Raw genomic sequence first — 18,357 nt, 5'->3', positions numbered from 1 at the left:
TTGCTTGCTTACCTGGGGGAGGGTGCTGTAATATGGCTCCAAGGTAGAGCTCATCAGCCTGGCACCTCAGACCAACAGGTGGTGATGAATATGAATTTAATACGATGGTGGTTGGGGTGGACTGGTCATCTGTGATTTTCTGTTGATCTCTGGGACTGGGTTTAACTACTGGGATAAACTGGGAATTTCATACAGATTTAGAATTCAAAATTACTGTTTTTTTTTGTTTTTGTTTTTGTTTTGAATAAATTTTTGAGTTTTATTGAAATCTTACATGAACAAGAAATTGGAAGTACAATCACATCAAAGAACAAATTGTCATGGCTTTGACGTTTAAGCCAAACAAATTTTGTAGGGCAGATTTCAAAAAGGTGTGAAGTTATAACAATTTAAAAACACAGTTGACCTACTTCTAGGAATGCAAAACATACAATCATAGGTTATTTTCAATGCAAGAAAACTTAAATTTGTTTGCTTTAATTTCTTAAAACTACTAAGACAAAGCACTAGCTTGTATTTTTTTATTTACAGCATACTCCATACTGCTAGGTAATCTATCCCAAATCCAAAAAATGAAGCTGTCCAAAACCAAAGGTTCTGCAAAATCATGATTTAACAGTGTGCTCAGCTTGTTTTGAAGCTAAAATGAAGCCTGAAAGGATAAAAGCATTGTAACTCCCAGAATAAGGGAACTCTGCAAGCCCAATAATGTCCAAGAGCATTTATGAAAAGAGGAAAAAATAAAAAGACTTGAGTATATACACAATAGTGATTTCTTCAGCCCAATACAAATGGCAGCAAATTGCTACTTAAAGATGAAACAGATAAGCCAGTTTTTTTTTTTGAAGGATGTAGATCTAGAGCCAATCGTGTCTTGCCAGTATCATTTTCAAGCCCTCACTTGTCTATTTCCACTGTTGCCCATAAGTATCCTGATAAAATTCCTGGTTGTCATTATTGTAACCATAGTTACCAGAATAGTCACCACCTTGCTGAAGCGGCTGTTGAGCGATGGGCTGGGAACCCCAGTTCTGTTGGTTGTTGGTCTGACGGCACTTGGAATCAGGTTGGTTGTACCCATCTGCCTTTCTCTTGCCTCCTACATTGCCCCCACGGTTGCCCCGAGATCCACGGGCACCACGGCCTCTCTGCTGTTGTGCAGGACCCCCTCTGCCACCCCTAGAGCCTCTTGGTGGTCCCAAAGGTGCCCCCCTTTGTGAATAGCCAGCTCTACCTCTTGGAGGTGGTGCTCCGCGCCCCCTTGGTGGTGGTGGAGCACCTCGCCCTCCCCTTCCTCCTCCTCCTCCTCTTACTGCATAGCCATCATCATAGCCGTAGTAGGGATCTTCATAGCCTCCACGATAGTCGTGATAATCATAACCATAGCAATCATCATAGTGATCTTCATAGCCATAGTAATCTGGAGGGTAGCCATATCCACCTCTCCCCCCACCACGACCCCGACCTCTAATTGGAGGTGGCATACGAGGAGGAGGGTGATAGTAATAATCTTCATACGCAGTGCTTCTGGAGGCCTGTCTAGCAGCTTGGCGCTCTTTCCTTTTCTTGTCTGGTGGCTTGGCTAAGACTATTTCAATTTCTTCCCCTTCTATTTCTTTGCCATTCATTTCATCCGTGGCCTTAACAGCTGCTCCTCTGTCTTCGAAATGAACAAATGCATAATCTTTCAACTTCTTCACTCTTTCAAGTTTTCCGAATTCAGAAAACGACTTTTCCAATATTTCTTCTGTCACTGTAGTAGCCAAGTTTCTCACAAATAAAACTTTCACCTTAGCCACGACTTCTGGATCTGGTTCTTCCACAGGGTCAGCCCATTCAACTGTAACTGCATTTCCCCATACTTTTACTTTTCCACTCATCAGCCGGCGTCTGGCTTGTGCTGCTGACTTGTGATCCTCATACTCAAGGAAGCAGAACCCCCGATTCTTCTTTTTGTCATCGGGTTGATGATAGAGAATAACGTCCACCAAACCCTCTGTGACTTTACTGAATTCTTCCAGAGTGTTTTCTTTAGTCTTATTCTTCGGAATTGATCCAACAAAAAGCCTGTTGTTTGCCACAGAAATGCACACTCCAAGGTGTTTACCAGGGTGAATTTCATAGCTGTCACACAGTTTAACAGCTTCCTGTGCAAGCTTCCTTTTCACAGAAGGTGATAAATGCATCCCCTCTGTTCTGACCAGACAGTGGATGCATTATAAGACGTAGATCCCAAATGGGACCAGCCTTTTCAAAAAGGGGCACCAACTCATCCTCATATTAATCTCTTGGTATTTTACCTACAAAGACTTCTGTTCCAATTCCAGGTTGCATGTCAGAGTACACATCGTCTGGTGGAGGACCACCATACTTCCTCTGTCCTGTGGTTACATCCAGGGTATAACCAGTCCTCTCAAGCAAGGCCTTGATCTTTGCTTCATCGGGTCCCTTTGTAGACTCTTGCACCTTGCTCCCCTGTTTTTCCCTTTGCCTGTAGGTCTTCATAACTCCACATAAAAATGCACTTTTGTTCTGAACATGTGATAAGTCACTTTCCTTGAACTGCTGTAGTACAGACAGAGCTCCTTCTTCATTAAATTCCCTGAGAGCATCAATGGCTCTTTCATCAAGATCGACATAAGCTACCAATCCGGGGCAGAGCTGGGGCCGGCGGCCGGGCGCGTGAGAATCAGCGCGAGGCGCTTTGAAAACGACTAGAAATGGCGCGCGCGCCACCCCATCCCCCCCCCAAAACTACTGTTTTTTGAAGAACTAAAAGCAGACTGGAGAAGTACCTGATGGGTTGCCCAAAGCTTCATTTTCATTTGAGAATGTGCAAAACTGTGTACTTAGTACTGAATGGAAAGTGGAATTTGATAGCCTTTCAACAGTGATGCAATTTATTGATTACCCACAAGTAAAATACTTGAGTGCTATTCGCGTATTTTCAGCATTTCACAAGAGAGAGAAAAAGGCCTCTTTTGGAAATAGGTGGGCCAGATGTTAAAGAACCAGAGGAAAAAGCAAATATGGTCCCTTGGTGGGTACCTTCCATTCATTCCCTTAGGAACTTCCTTGAAAGATGGGATAGATAGAGGGACCTAGTCTTTGGCAGCATTCAGCTCTGGAGAAGTTTTCTTAAATGGTAGTTATAATATCATTCAGAAAACACGGTAAATATTCCTGTCCTTAATTTTATATAAAAAAAGGCTTAGTCACTCGCATAAATTATTGGTTGATGTGTTTGTGGCTTAGATGGAGAATTTGAGGAACTGTGATAATAGGCAAATACTTAGAAATGACAGAAATAGATTCAGAAACTGATAAAATAAGGATTTTGGGTTGCTGGGAGCCATTGAGAAAAGTGACCTCACTCAAAGAGGGAATGAAGGAAGAGTTAGGCTGATTCCAGAAACATGACTCATTAGGGGAATGCAGCCGTGCCCTTCCCTGCTCTTTCAATGAAAAGGCGTGGGAGCGTCCGGTGGTGGGCCTGGCCTAAGGGCAGGCATGCCCATAAACCCTGTGAGTCTTCCTCTCCGTCCTTTGTACAGTAAAGGAAGATCCAGTACTAACACGTGGCTCTGGTGTACAGGTTGTAATCCACCAAATCCTATTTCAAGAGTGTGGGAAGGGAATAACATTCAGAAATAAGTGTTTAGAGAAATGAATGAAAAGCTTTAGATTTTTTTTCTCTGAGTGACCTTTGGGTCGCAATTTCCTCATCTAAAAGTAAAAGAAAGGTTTATTGGAATAATCTCCTAAAGCCCCTTCTGATTCTCAATGAGTGTGTCCGTTTTGAAGAGATGAGCCTGGGAGATGACATTTATTTAACACTACCTACTATGTACATTCCAGGTGCTTTATGTACAAGTTCCTTTAATCCTCATTATTTCGGTCACTCTATAAATTATACCCACAAGGTAGGGATATCACTATTCCCGTTTTATAAATGAGTGTGAGTAATATGGGTAAGTTCACTCAGCTACCTCTAATCACTGGCTGAGCTGGAATACAGCGAGAATTGGTCATAATAATAGTAACAGTGATTCGTTGTCAGTTTTGAAGGAAATGGAAAAAAGTCAGTGTTTTGGGTTTTAGAGTTGTTCTATTGTCTCACAGGTTACTAGAAGTAAAATAAACTTTTTAAAGAGAGTAAGATCTCAAAGTCTATCCCTTAAACAGGAAAACTCATTCTTTGTATTGTTGGGATTTGAGGGAGGGGCGCTAAATGACACCCCACTTTTTCCTGTCAGTCTGAGTTCTGAACGAGCTCTCATAGAGACAGGAGAAAGACAACATCAGGAATTCAATTGTACCTTTTTTTTTTTTTTTTTTTTTACTGATGGAACTAATATTGGAGAGTGTGTCTTAAATGTATGTCAACAGTAGGCTTCCTAACCTGAGCCCCACAGTAGTCAGGCTTGTCTGGCTGTTCACGTGGTGCTGGACCATCAGGGTTTCCCCACGCGGAGGCCTGTCCCCATAGAGCCAGGATGTTTAAGAAGACTTAGATGTGTGCCTCCAGAGAGTAGCTTGGCATCCAGGAAGCAGAAGATGGGAGGGGCTGCGTCCCCATCCCCAGTTTCTGTTCCCAGACTTCAAGGATGAGATATTTCACTAGGCCTTCTAGGAAGAGGTGAGTGTAGGGCCAGGATGGTAAGCTAGAAAGAAGCCTGCTCTCCACCTAAAAGGAGCCAGGAACCAGGCACACACCCCCCTTCCCTGAGCCCCACCCCCCAGTAATGAACGCTGTTCTGTTTCCCAAGGCCAACAACATTCTGGATAAGTTTTTTTCTACTTGAGATACTGGCTTTTGTGAAAGTGAAATTGGATTTAAAAACAAAACAAAAACCCCCAGACCATATTGTTGCTGAGGCCAATGCTGCTGCTGTTTGCATTTTAGTAGATGTCAAAGTAAAACATTCTGGCTTATATTATTCACTCGATGTTCTAAGAAAGTCACTGTAACTGATTGTGCTAATAGTAATGTCTTTGAGAAGCTGAATTCAAACACGTGCCTTTGGAACTTTAAAATACCTTGGTACTTCTTGGCTTTTTTTTTTTTTTTTTTTTTGGAGATGGTGAATAGCTCGAAAACTTCAGGTAAACAAAAACTGCCTCTTTCCATATGGCTGTTGAAGCCCCTGCCGTGCCAGAGACCCAGTGTTAAAGTTGCTCTCTCCCCTCCCATGCTATTTTTTCCTAAGAGGAATGGAAGATGTTCAGACTGAAAATTATTGTAGGCAAAACTGGCTTGTCATTTTCTAAAGTAACATTTTTATTCAACAAGTAAAGCAAATTTGCCCAACTAAATTATTCATAGGAATTACAAAACTTGTCATTTAGAGTGGATGTTGGGATATTCAGGTCATTTAGAAGACTGTGGTTAAAAATAAAATGACCTAAATATATAGCTCTACTTTTTTTTTTTTTTTTTAAGGGAAGTTTAAGCTTTTAATTTTTTTTGACATTGGTCCTAATTCTGTTTCTGTTGGGAATGTAACTAGCTACTCATTCAGTGTTCTAAATAAAGACAATTCCTTCTTCTCTTCTTGTTGGTTGTTTCTCATAGTATAATATATGGCTGTTTTTTAGTCAAGTTGTGTAAGTTCTGGATCCTTTTTGATGCATGAGGATGTACATGTGAGTGACGGAGAAACTGGAGAAATGGCAAGCAAATGACTCCTCCAAGGAAAATTGAAGAGAGTTCGTTAACTGTTCTGATCACTCCTTTTGCACTTGAAAAGAAGGAGCATTTGCAATGTGAACTTGTCCCAATCTGCTTTGGGGCAGTAACTGGAGCATAAAATGTTGAAAATCAATTATGTATTTAGGGAGGTAAAACAGGCTGACATATTGAAGGCATATTATGTTCTGTTTGGTGGACAAAAGCAGGGCAGTGACGTAATATTCCTGCAGTAAAATTGTGTCCCAAGGGGGTGAGACACAGAGGATAACACATCTTTATGTATCCAGACTTCACAGAATATGAGAGTATTTATGCTGTATTTGCCATTTGTCCTGGGAAAAAAATCCTGTCTTAAAACTGACTCTGCTTTTTTTGGTGGTGAGCTGATAAGTATAGAATTTGCTTTTTAAAAAATACATTCTTGGCCCTGATTTATAGTGGTGTGGTCAATTTGCAATGCACTGTACATTCCTATGCCAATTAGGAGAGGGTAGAAAGAGTTTTAGATTTCTTCTGTAACCCACTGTGCCTTAGAGTGCTGACTGCTACATAGCCATTTGTAGATTTGCAAGATATTTGCATGGGTGTTGTCTTATGTTCACTTGATAGGAAAGGTCCCTGAGGACTGGGTTGTGTTGAATCAGAGGCCGTATGTGTTGGTAAATAGTTGTATTAGTTGGCTAAGGCTGCCGTAACAAAGTCCCACAAACTAGGTGGCTTAAACAACAGAAATTTATTGTCTCAGAGTTCTGGAGGTTGGAAGTCCAAGATCAAGGTGTTGGCTCGGTGCATGTGACCACCTAGAGGGGTGGTATAGGGAGGGTGAGAGGGAGACGCAAGAGGGAGGAGATATGGGGATATATGTATATGTATAGCTGATTCACTTTGTTATAAAGCAGAAACTAACACACCATTGTAAAGCAATGATACTCCAATAAAGATGTTTAAAAAAAAAAAAAAAAAGATCAAGGTGTTGGCAGGGTTGGTTCCTTCTGAAACCTGAGAGGGAAGGATGTGTATTAGGCTCCCCTCCTTGGCTTATAACTGTCTTCACATCATCTTCTCTCTATACATTGTCTGTCTCTGTTTCCAAATTTCCCCTTTTTATAAGGACACTAGTCATATTGGATTAGGGCCCCCCAAGGGTCTCCTTTAACTTGATTATTTCTGTATAAAGACCCTGTCTTCAAATACAGTCACATTCACTTAACTGGGAGTTAAATCTTCAACAAGAATTTCAGGGGGACACAACTCAGCGCATAACAGCAGCAGATCTGGGGTCATACTCTCTTTTTGTCTTCTAATTCAACAACTCTCCCAGCCCTGTTTAATACAGATTTGTTATTTGGCGTATATGCAGCTTGGACAGAGAAGGCCACGTTTTCTACTCACAAAAATACCAACTCCTCTGCTCACAGTTTCCTGCTATGCTGGCTAGTAAATTGAAGCCATTTCTTATATGGAGACAGTTTTGTTTGAGGCTGTTTTTTAGTGAGTTTTTAAAACATTTATCTTCTCCGCCTTTGATCCCTGGAGTATAAAAATACTTGTCATTTGATGCACACATTGGCTTTAAAGAGATATAAAATGTGCACTTTGCCTATGATCTGTTCCCTTTTTGTCTTTCTGGAATACTTTTTTTTGGTCTTAGCAGGGGAAAATGATCATCAGTGTTTGAGGGTTTATATATAGGACATATAGTCACCTGGGTTGGTCTCTTAACTCTCAGGCGGCAGTGGAAATCATGGTACCAGGTAGTTCTCCCATCCCAAGTTTGGGTTGGTACTCAAAGTGTAATATTTAAAAGATAAAATATATTCTATCACTTTGATTATTCAGTAGTATTTAGAGGGATCTTTCCTGCCAAACAACATTGCTGCCAAAAAGGCATCAGTTTAGTTAAGAAATTTCGAAGTACCGTGCAGTTTCTTCTTAGAAGGAGCTAAGTGCAGTTTGTCTGACTCAAGATTGTAAACTCATGGGGGGTGGCCCTGTAAATGTTAGGAAATAAATATTTGCAGTGGTTCTGAGTTGGAAGACTGCAAATATATACTGGATATAATGTGTGTGTGTGTTTCTCAGGTTAAATGCAGTTTTCAGAGTTTTAAATTTGCTTATATTTTACGTACTTTTTTTAAAAAATGAAGGACCGATGCCACAGAAAGCAGCCACATATAGAAATTAAAAAATAAGACCCTGATTGAAATAGTTTGGGGCATTCTCTTGTGCTTGTTGATTTACAGCCTGGCAAGGCTCTTGTTGTGTGTGAGCGTTTTGAATGCTATTGTAGAATAGGCATGGAGATTAAAACGTCTTGTCACTGTTACCCGGCATCCCACAGTTCAAAGGCAGCCAGTTCCGTAGTACTTGGCAGGAAGCTGCCCATTTTGTATATTTTTGACAGAAAAGAGAGAATGAGGTGTCTGTGTGCAGCATTTTATAATGAAGGAAGAACAGCCCGACTGCTGTAGACAGGTATTAAAAGGCTATCCCACTGGCCTCATAACTGTATCTGCTACAGATGCATCCCCATGAGGCCTCCAGATTGAGAAGAAAGCCCACGGTTGTGCTGCACAGCTGTTAAAAATAGTTAATACAGTTCTTCCTAAACCATTATGGGAAATGCAGTACTTGGCTTTTGAGAACATGAACTTGTAGTGTATTGGGGGTCTTTGGGATCATTAACAACTTGATTCTAGCAAACAGCAGCAAAAGAAATTATGTCAGCTCTGTCATTCATTGTTTAAAAATTGTTTTAAAGTATACATAACAAAAGTTACATTTTAACCATTTTTAAGTGTATAGTTCAGTGGCATTAAGTACATTCCAACTGTTGCACAGACATCACCCATCTGTCCCCGGTACTTTTTCATCTTCCCCAGGAGAAACTCTATACCCATAAGATACTAACTGCCCGTCCTCCCCTCCCTCCTGCCCCTCCAACCTCTATTTTACTGTCTGTCTCTGTGCCTTTGCCTCTTCTAAGTATCTCATGTGCGTGAAATCATAATATTTGTCCTTTGTGAGCAGTGGGTCTCATAATGCTTAAGCTGTATCTGAACAGCTTTCACCATATGCCATTTTCTTTTTGATCATAAAATAATTTACTAGGTAACCTTGGACTATTAAAGCTCTAGGACAGAAGTTTGAAACTGACATGCCTTCAGGGGCCAGAGAGTAGTAACATCTAATATTTATAGAGCAGTTGCTGTGTATGAGGCGCTTTGCAGGTAATGACACATTTCCCCTCACACCAGCCTTATGAGGTAAATACTGTTAATACCCAGGTTTGCAGATGGGAAGCTAAGAGATGAATTACTTGCCTAAGATAATGACATGGCTGGTATGTGGCAGAGTGGAGGTGCCAGCTCAGTCGTCTCTGCTCCAGAGCTCTCGAGCTCTCCTTGATTATACGCAGGTGGAGGGAGCAAAGGAAAATGGGATCCTGAGCCAGCGAGGGAGTGAGCTGAGGGGGAAGGCTGAGCCTCAGCCCCAGTGGTGGGGTTAATTAAGGGAGTAGTGGAGGTCGAGGGGCTGCACTGCTGCCGTGGGGTGTCGCAGAGTAGGAATGCGGGCTCAATACTGCTGGCACTCCCAAACTTCCAAGAGAAGCTAGACCATTATTTAGGGATGACCTCTGGATTTCTGAGTGTTTTGCAACCTAACTCAAGTAGAAACTCCAACAAAGCGTGTGGGCCAGACAGAATATCTGTGGCACACTAGTGTGAGACCTTTTTTTCTGGAAGCCTTGTACTTATCCAGACCCTTCAACAGTTTGTACCCCTAGGACACTCATCACTTGCCATTGTTTGGACCCAGAGGCAGGGTCTCGCTGATCTTTGCTTCCCCAGCTGCAACGTTGATACAGCAGTTTTGAGTTAATGTGTGCTGAGCCAGTGAGTCTTGACCGCGCTCATGATTTCCTCCTGCGTGCTGCCAAGAGTTCACCGAAAGTCTAATTCAAAACAAAACAAAGCCAGTTGATTTTGAGAGGCTCATATCCTCTCATGTAGAGCTTCATAATTTATTGTTTCATTGGGGGCTCCTTTGATTTAACAATGCTGATTAAAATAGGACTTTAAAGTGTGTGGTTTTTTTTCCTTTAGAAAATCCCACCAAAGATACTCAAATATATGCTGTGTACAACACATACAAACCTGAACCGCCTTATTTTATTCACAGCCGCCAGCATTTGAGACATGGGTACGGCGTGCTCGCCACTGTGTTAAGGATTTTACATGCCTTATTTTGTTAAATTCGGAGTTAATTAATCAAGAGTTTGTGGACTTAGATTGAATTTTAGTATCGGAAGGGCTTGAACACATCTAATTCAATTTGCTGACTTTGCATACGAAGCTGGTCAGGGCGAGCAAATTAAGAGACTGGTTCAAGGTCATCCATCTGTTGTATGGTATAGCCAGAACCCTTTGGACATACACATCTGTTGAGTGGTACAGACATAACCCTCTCGGATATACATATCTGTTGTGTGGTGTAGCCAGTGTCGCCCCCCTGCCCGAAATACTGTCCAATAGTCTTTTTTCTAGACACCATAGTGCTTCTACTTTTATCTCTCTACCAACTGTGGGAAACACAGGGCTTATTAAGTTAAAGTGTAATAATTTGTTACCACTCATATAAACAGCTTCTGAACTATGGATCATTACCAGGGGATTTGAAGTTGTTTGCTAGTACAGGTGTGGTTTTAGATCATCTGTTGTGCCTTTGTGAAATGCCTGTAGTCTGGAGTTACATGAAGCTAAGAAAAGAGACTCAAGTCCTTACCTCATTAGCCCAGGACCCCAAACTAAAAGAGCTGATCATCTTACAGATAATACCGTAATTGACAATGTGCGGCGAATGGTTAACTTAAAACAGGTTATTTACAAATGAATGATGCAGTAATCATCATATTCATCTAATATTTGACCCTTTGCCCACACTTTGGTAGTTGCCAGTGGTTTTTGAATCCATGTTCTCAGCCAGAGGGCAGGGTTTGGGCCCTTCTCGCGTTCAATTGAAACTAATTAAGGCTTTTCTTTTTAAAAGTTGTTTTCCCATTGACAGAAGCAATCTATATTCTGGTACAAATTTCTTTAAAAGTACAGAAAAGTAATTTTACCATTCAGAAATTTACTTCAGACATTAAAATAAAATAGTTTTATTTAAATTGAACAGAATATAACTGAAATTAAAACTGAAGGACTTGCCGAACTTAAGATGAATTTTTTTCAAATTTAATGTCCCCCCACACACACCTGAAGAAGATTGCTCTAAAGTTAAAAAAAAATATGAAAAATACTGGCAAGCTAGCACAAGAATCCAGATTACTGTGACTTCAGATTTCCTGTCTTTTCTACTTTACCATATTGTCCACATATTAGAAAAGGATAAACAACACAGAGTGGCATATAATTAAGGGCTAGAGTGTGAGATATAGGCCATAAGTCAAGTTAAGGGCTGGAGAGGGGACTTGGAAACTCCTATTTAAAAATTAGGGACTTCCCTGGCAGTCCAGTGGTTAAGACTTCACCTTCCAATGGAGGGGATGCAGGTTCGGTCCCTGGTCAGGGAGCTAAGATCCCACATGCCTCAGGGCCAAAAAACCAAAACATAAAACAGAAACAATATTATAACAAACTCAATAAAGACTTAAAAAAAAAAAATGGTCCACATCAAAAAAATCTTAAAAAAAATTAAGAAAACTAAAGACAGCTGAAAATTTTTCCTAGAGAGATCAATATCTTTTTCATCATTTCAAAATTGTACAAGAAAAATGTTCTGCTACTTAAAAATAGGTTGGAGGGAGTTCCCTGGTGGTCTAGTGGTTAGGATTTGGAGCTTTCACTGCCCTGACCTTGGCTCAATCCCTGGTCGGGGAACCGAGATGATTTGAAAGCCCTGGATATACGTTATTTGGTTGCTCAGACAGCCTTTTGAGGTGTTTGTACTTTGATCACTGAAGTCTGATCATTTTAACTCAGACTGACCCTGATAGAGGGCTGTGCCTTATAACTTTTTATATTGTACTTATTTGTCAATAGCAAGGCCTTTTCCAGGATGCAAAAAACACTCAACTTTGGAAGGCTAGATTATAAATGGCTTAGGGTACTCTGACCAGTTCCTTTGGTTTTGCTTTGATTTTTAGCCCTCTGTGTTTAGTTCACGAGCTGGAAGCATGGAGTTTGTTCTACATAATGCTACCTTTGCAGCCTTTGAAAGCGATATCCTAGCATGCCTTCTTAGCTTGGACCAGCCCAGTGTTTGCACCCAGATGCCAGGCTTGTTGCAGTCTCCATGGGTTCAGCTTGACCTTCAGGGGTCGGCCTAAGTTGCCCTCTACTTTGAGGCTTTCCCCAACTACTTCAGCCTTCTTTGGTTCCCTATCCCCTCTCCTTTCCTGTTACCCTGCAGTTTAGCCCATAATTATATGCTAATCTATGTTGTTTATGCTTCTCTTGCAAGTAGGCCATATGAAGCAGTAGAAGGGATGGGAGCTTTGAAGCCAGCATAATCTGAATTCCTGAGCCTGTTTCCTCACTTGCAAAAAGTTGTGGTTTAAAAAAAAAAAACAACACTTAAAACTTAAATTTGCAGTGTATGATCCAGTATTGTTAACTATAAGCACAGTGTTGTATAGCAGATTGGTATAACTTTTTCATCTTACATCACTGAAACTTTATATTCATGGAATAGCAACACCCCATTTCCCCCCCACTCCCCACTCCAGCCTCTAGCAACCACCATTCTACCTTCTGCTTCTATGAGTCTGACTGCTTTAGATCCCTCATATGAACTGGAATCTTTGCAGTATTTGTACTCCTGAGATTGGCTTATTTCATCGAGCAAGCATAATGTCCCCAAGTTGCATCCATGTTGTAGCATATGACAGGATTTTCTTTTTTTGAAGCTAAATAATATTCCATTGTACAGATGTGCCACATTTTCTTTGTCCATTCATCTGTTGATGGACATTTAGGGTGCTTCCAGTCTTAGCTATTGTGAATAAAGCCGCAGGGAACGTGGGAGTGCAGAGAACTCTTCGAGATGCTGATTTCAGTTCTTTTGGATAAATACCCAGAAGTCGGATTGCTGGATCATATGCCTCATTTTTTTTTTTTTTTTTTTTTTTTAGGGTTTGTAATACAGAATTTGTGCACCATGTAATGCCTGGCACACAGAGTGGGTCCTCTCCTGTCTGGAGTCCTTGAGCAACCTCTTTTGTTCATGTGTTTTCACTGTGCTTTATTATAGTACTTTATCATAGTACTTCTTGATTTACTAATGCCTTACTGTTTTTGACCATGTGTTCGATAACTTTGAGAATTATTTTGGAGAGAAGTCATTATCCACAGCTACCCCCTCAGCCCCTGCCAGAAACGAAACAAAACAAAACAAAAACCCAACAACAAAAAAACCCAAACTTTTATTCACTGGTCACTCACAGCAGCTGTGTCATTGAGGAAACATTGATACTGCTTTTGGTTTTTAAATGACTGTGTGTTATTCCTTCCCAGGACTGAAAAAATTGCAAGGTTGGAATTTTCAGGATTGTTAACAAGATCAAAAAGCAAAGATATAATGCCAAGGGGGAAAAGTCTTTCTACAAAATAGTGGTAGGAAGCAGAAAATGCTAGAATTCTGTAGAAAATGATAGGTGTTGCAAAAATAAGCTTTGACCAGAAAATGAAGGTTGCTGTTTTTATGTTATTTTGAAATGGAAGACAGTTTAGCCATCTAGAGTTTTTAATGTCTGATTTTTTTTTTTAAGGCTGTGGATAAAAATGTCCATATAAATTTAGCTTTGTTAATAGCGTTTTAGAAGATGACTTGATTTCTTGCAGAGAATTATCTAGTTATTTTTCATATTCCGTATTTCATATTCAGTAGCCATAGATGTTAGCTTTGAAGTGGTTTATAAGTCCTATGATTCCTCTCCACCCAGGGAAGACACAGCTGCCGCCATTTCTCTGATTTTCCTCGGGTTTCATCTTAGAACTAGTGAACAAGGGTGCCGTGGCTTGAGTACCCACAGGCAGCATGGGGGTGCTGAATTCTCAGCGAACAGATATATCCTATTTGCTTTTGCTTTGTGGATGTCTCATTGCTGAGGTTTTAATTTCTGATAGGTTAAGATTCAGATCCCGTGACTTATTTGTGTTCTGGGCAGAGGACCCTCGGCTTTTTGTGATATGAGTCATTTCCTTGTGAGGCCCACTTTGGGCCAGGAACCCTCCACCCGGAGGTGGGGACAGCAGCGCTGGCACCTGCAGCTGGAAGTCCTGTGCGCCAGGAGGAAAGAACGGGAGTCTGCAGTGCTGGTGGCCTGGCAGGGAGCGGCGCAGGGCAGCAGAGTAGCCTGACAGAGCACCTGTGTCCCCTGACCAGCTGCAGCCCAGTGGGTTCCGGGTGCACCTCTGGTCCCCTGGAGGATTTTCAATAGCCAGGCAGCACCTCAGAGCCCAAGGACTTACAGGTTATCCAGCGAGGGGCCCGGGCTCAGTTATCAGAACTGAGCGAGAGGGTCACTTAGGCCTGTGGATTGCAGGAGAGAGAAGCCCAGTTATTAGACACAACAAGGCCAGGGCTCGTTAAGCAGCAAGAACAACTTGGCTTGAGCTGTTTAAATCTCTTATTCTAGAAATTCCCGCTGGCTCACGCCAGGGAGGGGAGGGTGCGGGCAAGGGTCAAGAGGCTTCAGCTGTGGGGAAGGAAGGATGGGCTGTGGAAGCTGGAAACAGCAGGCCAGGCCTAGAAGACCTGGACAGCCCAGACCTGATGAGATAAGCTTTCGGTGCTGGGTGAGTCGTTGTAGCTTGTTCGTAAACGGACGGGTCTTAGAGTGTAATTAGCGTATTCAACAGTGAGCTTGAAACAAAACTGAGAGTTACTTTTGTGAATCTGGACATAGATTGAGGTTTTAACTCAGTTTAGATAAAAAAAATTCGTTGAACCAAGTATAAATCATAACCTTATGATTATAGAACTACCAGTTAAGTTCATTACTCTCTTTACTAAACCTAAAGCAAATCGGTACTTGAATGCTATTACGTATCAAGACATAAATACGAAGTTACCCAATAATCAGTTCTGAGTAGGTGAATGATTGAAGCCATTTGAGGTTAGGTTTCCTTTAGATCAAGGATAAACTCACCCTAACCTTTGCGGTTCAGATAGGCACATGCAGTTTGGTGCAGAATTTATGCCTGGGCTCTCTCTGTCCTGTACAGATTAGATTGCAAAGTAAATCGAGGCTTGCCCCATTGATCACAGAATTCTAACATTTAAATGTGTATTTTTAAAAACTCTGTCAGAAAGCAGGAAAACCAATACCTTTAAAGACTATAGAAATGCCTGGGCTGTTTTAAAACAGCTCATTTAGATAGCTCCTTCCTTAAGATCATCTGGCTGTAGGGCTTGCAGACAGTGTCAGTAGGCATCCGCTGTGAGATGCAGAGACGGGGGGCATGGTGTCCATGCAAAGGTGCAATCCCTCTGCTCAAGGAAGTTTATGATCTGGTGAGCAGCTTCACCCACAAGTACCACAAGGAAAGGTAGATGGGAAGTGGTGAGCATATGGCAAGTGTAAGAGTAGCCAGAAGGAAGGTTCCCAATCAGAATGGCAACACCGAGGGGTGTGTGTGCCTTTGAAAGTCTGTCCTGATGGTCACTGGTATTGGAGACCACATAGGGACAGTGCATTGCAGTTGGATACAGTGCCCATTCCTTTGTTGTTTTTTGGCCTCATCGCGCGGCTTGTGGGATCTTAGCTCCCCGACCAGGGATCAAGCCCTGGCCACGGCAGTGAAAGCGCTGAGTCCTAACCACTGGACCACCAGGAATTCCCAGTGCCCATTCCTATTTTTGAGAACACTTGGTTCTTAGGGACTGAGGTTGCCTATGTGGGCATCTTCTCTCCTGAATGTAGTTACTGGAGATCCACTGAAAAGAAAATAACCTTCTCTTAGTGCCTGGGGTGATCTCTCAGAGCCACTGATGGTGCTATTTTGAAATGCTTTGTTTAGGTGTTCTTGGACAGTTTTGGGGATTGAAAGGCTATTTAAACTATAATTGCCTGTAATCTGCTGTTTGGGATTTTATACATTGTCTCCTGTCAGTCATAATTTCTCAGGATTTTCATTGTGCCTTGATCTAGCAATCGCCCTCCACCTTCTTAATTTATGGTGACCGGGAAAAACATATATTCCCCTCCTGTTAGAGTTGTATCTAGAAGAGGAGTAAACTAGCTCTCAGAGAGGGCCTGGGAAGGAGGTGTTGGATAAAAATGGGAAGAAGCTGGGAAGTTCTCTTCTGAATTGTGTGTGAATTTAGTTACTGATTTTGGCAGCTTCAGAGACTAAATAGATCTTCTTGGTTTCTAGGTGTTTGCTGGAGAGTTGAGGTTGCTGGCTTATGACTTTCACCCCCTCCCCCACTCTTTCCCCACTAGTATGTAAATCTTTTCTCCCACCTTTGCCTGAATCAGTTTTGTTATGGAAAGGAGAGAATGAAAGTTTTCTCAGGGAGAATGAGAAGAAGGTGAATGAAGGAAAACCCAGGGCTGAAGCAAGAGCTTGGTCTGTTAGTCAACCACTGCTCTTGAAACCTAAGATGTACTGGGCCCTGTGGAAGATACAGAGGGATGATGTGGGCCCTGCCTTCAAGAAGCTTGAGGTTTAGTTGGGAGAGAGGACGAGCAGACCTGAAACCCTCAACTGAAATTGGTAGAGAAGTTTTGCATCAGGTGTGCGTTCAGAGAAGCGTGACTTGAGTCGGGAGCTTTGAGCCAGCAGTGGTATTGAGTAAATGGCCATGCAGTGTACCTTGGAGAGACCAGATACCCTGGGAGACCACGGAGGAGGGTGAGTTAATGAAAGCCCAGTTAGGAAGTGGCAGAGGTTATGGAGAGATTTAGCAGCACCTCTGATAAACCTATTTCAAAGGAGGAATTGTTGAGGGTTTATGATGGGTTCACAGACTGTTGTGTCTGTGTGGTTGATTAAAATGCAGACTCTTGGGCTGTACTCCAGATATTATGAGTCCCTCCGTATGCAGCCTGGGGTGTCCAGGAATGGCCCAGGTCCTTCTGGTACAGATGGCCTGCAGGATATACTTTGGGCAACACTGGTAATGGATGGATAATGTAAAACTGATTAATTCCTCCATGAGAGACTGAAATTGGGAAGGAGGCATCCCAGCTGGACAGCCTGATTTTTGTCCCTCTGTTACAGGACAGGTAGAGAGCAGGTAGCCCTACGAACTAAGGAACAAGGAGGTGAGAATAGAATTAGCTCTCCTCAGCTGGAGACGGTGTCCCTGCAGTCCTCACCCTTCCCCCAGGTACCCAGCATCTCTTATCCACGCACTGTCACATGTGAGAGAACGTCATGATGCTAATTGAGATCAAGTTTCGATTCAGCTCTCATCTGAGCCTAGGAAAGCTTTGTTCTTTGGGCATTGTAACTCCAGGCAGTTACCCTGTAATGAGGGTGTGCTTTGTCAGATTTAGTGAGCAAGAAAATGTGGGTTATCAGTTAAAAGAAAAAAACCAAACCTGTTAATACTGTTACTGGAAGAACCAGGAGAAATCAGTGGTAAATCCAGGTCTTCACATCTGAAAACCATCCTATTGTAATCACTTCTCACATAGCAAACCCTTGACATAGGGATGGTCTTTACCAGTGAGCTGTGAATTGCTACCTCTCACCAACTCCATGACAGTGCCTATCCAGGGCTTACTTAGGGAATGACCCGGTCTGTCCCCCTCCCCATCCTCTCTCTGGGGAGTGTGCACCCCCAGGCCCTACCTTGCACCCACTCCAGTGATCATCCCCTGCAAGGTGTTATTCACTGCAGCCCTCTCCCTGTCCATTTGTGTTTCTTCTCCCACCCCCCCCCCCTTTTTTTTCTTTCCTAGAAGTGAACATTGTAGAAGTTCTTTTTTTTTAAACTTTTGAGTTTATTTATTTATTTATGGCTGTGTTGGGTCTTCGTTTCTGTGCGAGGGCTTTCTCTAGTTGCGGCGAGCGGGGGCCACTCTTCATCGCTGTGCGCGGGCCTCTCACTATCGCGGCCTCTCTTGTTGCGGAGCACAGGCTCCAGACGCGCAGGCTCAGTAATTGTGGCTCACGGGCCTAGTTGCTCCGCGGCATGTGGGATCTTCCCAGACCAGGGCTCGGACCCGTGTCCCCTGCGTTGGCAGGCAGATTCTCAACCACTGCGCCACCAGGGAAGCCCCCACTCCCTTTTTTTAGGCATAAATATTTCCTGCTCCCCACCTGCCACGACAGAAGAAAACACCCTGAGGATAGGTCAGGAGCAGTGGTTCCAAGTCCTGGCTATGCATTAGAATCAGCTAGTTAGCTTTAAAAAGTAACATTTGGGTCCCCAGAGATTCTGTTTTAATTCTGGGCATCAGAATTTTTAAAGCTCCCCAGGAGATTCTGGTGGGTGGTGGGGATCAAAACCACCTCAGTGTACTTGATAGGTTTAATGGTACTAGCACTACACCTGTATTAAGGAAAATGGAAGCCACAAGATTTGAAATGGAAATTAAGTATTTTTATATAATGCCTGTTGCTGCTCGAGTCCCAGATGGATGCCGAGTCCCCAGAGTTTTCCTCCTTCCTATTTTTTGCCTTTATTTAAGCTTGCTTTCTATTAAG

The 18,357-nt window shown here is 42.4% G+C and overlaps 1 protein-coding gene and 1 pseudogene across 4 annotated transcripts in view; one reads left to right on the top strand and one right to left on the bottom strand.

Moving 5' to 3' along the window:
- The window catches only part of TANC1 (tetratricopeptide repeat, ankyrin repeat and coiled-coil containing 1), a 239,046-nt gene that overhangs the window by 33,466 nt on the left and 187,223 nt on the right, over nt 1-18,357 (top strand). The window lies entirely within an intron of this gene.
- LOC137765357 (heterogeneous nuclear ribonucleoprotein R pseudogene) lies at nt 525-2,306 on the bottom strand (annotated as a pseudogene).

The sequence above is a fragment of the Eschrichtius robustus genome, chromosome 5 (assembly GCF_028021215.1).
Source record: "Eschrichtius robustus isolate mEscRob2 chromosome 5, mEscRob2.pri, whole genome shotgun sequence".
Lineage (NCBI taxonomy): Eukaryota > Metazoa > Chordata > Mammalia > Artiodactyla > Eschrichtiidae > Eschrichtius > Eschrichtius robustus.
Note: the sequence above shows the minus strand (reverse complement) of the source record. Positions and strands in the feature narration are given on the sequence as shown.